The sequence below is a fragment of the Montipora foliosa genome, chromosome 8 (genome assembly GCF_036669935.1).
Source record: "Montipora foliosa isolate CH-2021 chromosome 8, ASM3666993v2, whole genome shotgun sequence".
NCBI lineage: Eukaryota > Metazoa > Cnidaria > Anthozoa > Scleractinia > Acroporidae > Montipora > Montipora foliosa.
In genome coordinates this window covers 41,788,091-41,791,480 of record NC_090876.1, presented here as the reverse complement: position 1 = coordinate 41,791,480, position 3,390 = coordinate 41,788,091, and the positions used below count along the sequence as shown (strand labels likewise).

At 39.4% G+C, this 3,390-nt stretch overlaps 1 long non-coding RNA gene across 1 annotated transcript; it reads left to right on the top strand.

The window, feature by feature from the left end:
• The first annotated feature begins 208 nt into the window (after nucleotides 1-208).
• On the top strand, nucleotides 209-2,933 carry LOC137967810 (uncharacterized). The gene is made up of 3 exons (XR_011116585.1): nucleotides 209-384; nucleotides 568-683; nucleotides 1,370-2,933. It is a non-coding gene; the product is annotated as an uncharacterized lncRNA (long non-coding RNA).
• Nucleotides 2,934-3,390: the final 457 nt, after the last annotated feature.

Genomic DNA, 3,390 nt, shown 5'->3' with positions numbered 1-3,390 from the left:
TCAGGAGATGTCATGGGAAGTTCTCTTGTTCTGTTTGATGTATCCATGGAAATAACCTTAAGGCAGTTTCGGTCTACCTAGGGCAAGCGGTACCCATGGGTACAATGGCTAGTGTAACCACAGGTATTGCAAAATGGACATGTAAATTAATGCACGAACGTGTATGGGTCGTGCTCAGGGGCCGAGCGCCTAGCGGCTGCATAGCAAGGATGGCACAGTCGGTTAGTGCGCGGCCTTGGTGCAAGAGGTCCTGAGTTCGATTCCCGGATCTCGCATCCTTGTTTCGACTTCTTTCCTTTCCGTGTAGCTAAGTAGCTTTAAATACCCGTAAAACGGAGCACTGATGGAGAGGGGGGAGTAAAATGAGCGCACCGTCGACCTCAGGTTTGTCAGTTGAATTACTGTTACGAGTTATCGACGTTAAATATGGTTGCTTTACTTTACTTTACTTTAACGGAACTCTCGTGGAGCCGTTCATACTTAGCACATTACCAATCCTATGGACTTGTCTTGTAGTCGTGATTTTATTCTTAGTTGTTTTATTGCATTGCATCTTTTCCCAACCAGGGTTTAAAATCTTTAAGGGCGCCAGACGCAATCAAACTGTAATGGAGTGTATTCAAAGCGGACAATATGTACTCAAGGCCATCAAGAACACAAATAAATGGCAACCTGTTTTTGAGGTCAGTGAATTCTTTTAATTGCAAAAAATGAATAGCGTCTACTTTCACTCCTTCACATAAAAAAAAGCCTGATCTTAATTAAAACAAAGGGAGTCTTATTTTAATTAAATTGTTTACATTTTTTGCCTCATTAGCAGAAGGCTATCATTTTCTAACCAGTCAGCCGAGAATTAAGTACATCGCATATTAAATAACTGTCTCTGAAAATATGACATTCTAGATATTTTCGCCTTTGCCACCCAAGAATTCATATGGGATTTTTGATAGCCGAAAACTAGCTCGTTATCAAAGCTAAAGGGCTAAAAGAAATTGGAGATTGAACTATCTTTTGTATGTTAATGAGAAACAAGATGCAAGCAATGACGTCAACAAACATCCACATATACTCTTTTTTCTCGTCTCAAATTGGACGAGCCAGGAAATCTTTCAAAACATCTTGAGCCATTTCCTATGCATGTCCAATGCAGATGTTGTGCATTATGAGGTTGACGTCTTTGTTCCTTGCTAAAAGACGTGTCAAATGTCCCCTCAGGGCTTTGAACATCAATTTAACTACTACCGTTTGCTAAGTCCTCTTGACAAGGTTACGGTCAAGGGACAGTTTGTGATGTCTACTTATTCAGCGTAAATCTCACAATATGCCTGTATCGAAAAACCTTCGTTTTTTTTATTGAAATCACACACAGAGGCAGAATTGCTCGTCTGCTCATGGCCCGTTTTGGTTCCGTGAGACGATACAACATTTATATTCTTGGAAGACCGCTTCAGGAGTCGTAATGTACCTTTCTTGTGACGAAAATAATAGTATGTTATCTTTAACTGCTGTCCAAGTTTCTCAAGTGGGACCCAAGATGATATTCATCAAGAGAAGGAATAATTAGGTGTAAGAAAGTGTGTTAAGGATATGTACGATTAGTTTTGAGAAATAAGTGACTTGTTCACTGGAACTCGCGAAATGTAATTTGTACTTTGTTTTGGTCTCATTTAATTGCGAGAATTTACGAAGATAATTTCAATAGACCATTTTACAGTAGTAGCTAAATTACCTGGCCTAAGAATGAAAGCGAGGCTGCCCGTGACCCTGTTTTGATACAATCCTTTGTGCTTTTCCAGTGTTAATGTAGACCAGTTAGAATTACAACAGCACAATTTACATGATAAAAGCAGTGAGGCCTGTATCAATGCAAGGTCACTGGCAGACTTGCAACCATTCGTAGGCTAGGTCGCGGAGCAAACAACTGTAAAATGGCCTATTTCTTATTTCGAAAATCAGTTGAAATATTTTATCCGTTATTTAATGTGAAGAGTCCATCCAATTGAAAAGGAATTACGAACTAAATTTCGAGGGATCAGTTGGCGCCATTAGTGCTGCTACGGTAGTTTTGACACGTTGTGTAGCCGATAAAATCCCTCACAAAACACCAAACACCTTTCATGAAACCGATTACAATGACAATAGGGAAGATATCTTTGACGTCACCTATTGTCATTAATGTGCCAACCAGGGCCTTATTTTGGCTGTCGAAACAAAGGGCCTTTTTTTCCTTTGGCTGGTACATTTGAATAACAAAAGCAGTGAATGTAAAAAGATATCTTCCCTATATGAAAGCTCTAACAGGTAATGTTAATAGCTGAAATGGAAATCAACACGTAACCTTTGAAAGCGAAACCCCCGGCGAAACCAGACGATCGACAGTAGAAATTCTTTGGCATACGTATACCGTTCAGGAAACAAGCGAAAATAACAGTAAAGGTGTCAATGATCTTGACATGTGGATGACGTAGTATGGCCGTGACATAAGGATGACGTAGGCTGCACATGTGGCCACTAAAAATTTATTTTTTCTTTAATACGCGAGCGGGCGGAATTCTGCGAATCCTAGAATCTTATTGGCTCTGGGAGCGGGCGGAATTTTTCTGTCTTGTCTGCCAAACCGGGTGGAATCCTAGCCCTGGTTGCGTGAGCTTGTGAATGACCTTAAATTTCCTTTTTTTTTTTTTTTTACACCAAATCCGTTTACATACAAAAGTTTTTCAAAACAGATTTTTATTCGAAAAGAGGCGTGAAAATAGAATTCAAATAAAAATATTTCTCTTTGAAACGTTCAGTTTGTAAGTTGCTTATTGCATTCGCCATGAAGTGATTATTCTTATTTTTGAACAACGAATAATTTTAATGTTCAAGTATTTGCTTATCCCTCTTACTTAATTTCTTGTACATGTACTATCTGACTGTTTCTGAAATTAAAGTTTTTGTTTTCACACAGTTTGTTTTGTTTTGCTAACTCCGCTGTGAGGTTGCGAGTTTGCTTTGTGAATCTCTCTTCCTCATTTTACAGGCTAATTCTTGGCCATTATTTTCCCTCAACTCACCATCCACACACACAATATTCCTCCTACCTATCCGCTTTACTAGAGATTATTATTTCAGTTAGTGGAGAGAAACCCCTTCCTGTAAGGGGATTATTGCTGCAGCATAATAATCATGCCACAAAGGTTGCTAGTGTACCGCTGTTTTTGTTTTGTTTTTTAACTTTAGACAACTAAATAACAGGTATTTGGTTGTTTTTTCTCACAATGCGCGAGCGGGAGGATTCTGCGAATCCTGTAACCTGATTGGCTCTGGGTGAAGGCGGGATCCCGGGCTTGTGTAATGACCTCACCGAATCCGTTTACGTTTCAAAACAGTTTTTTTTTCTCGGCAAGA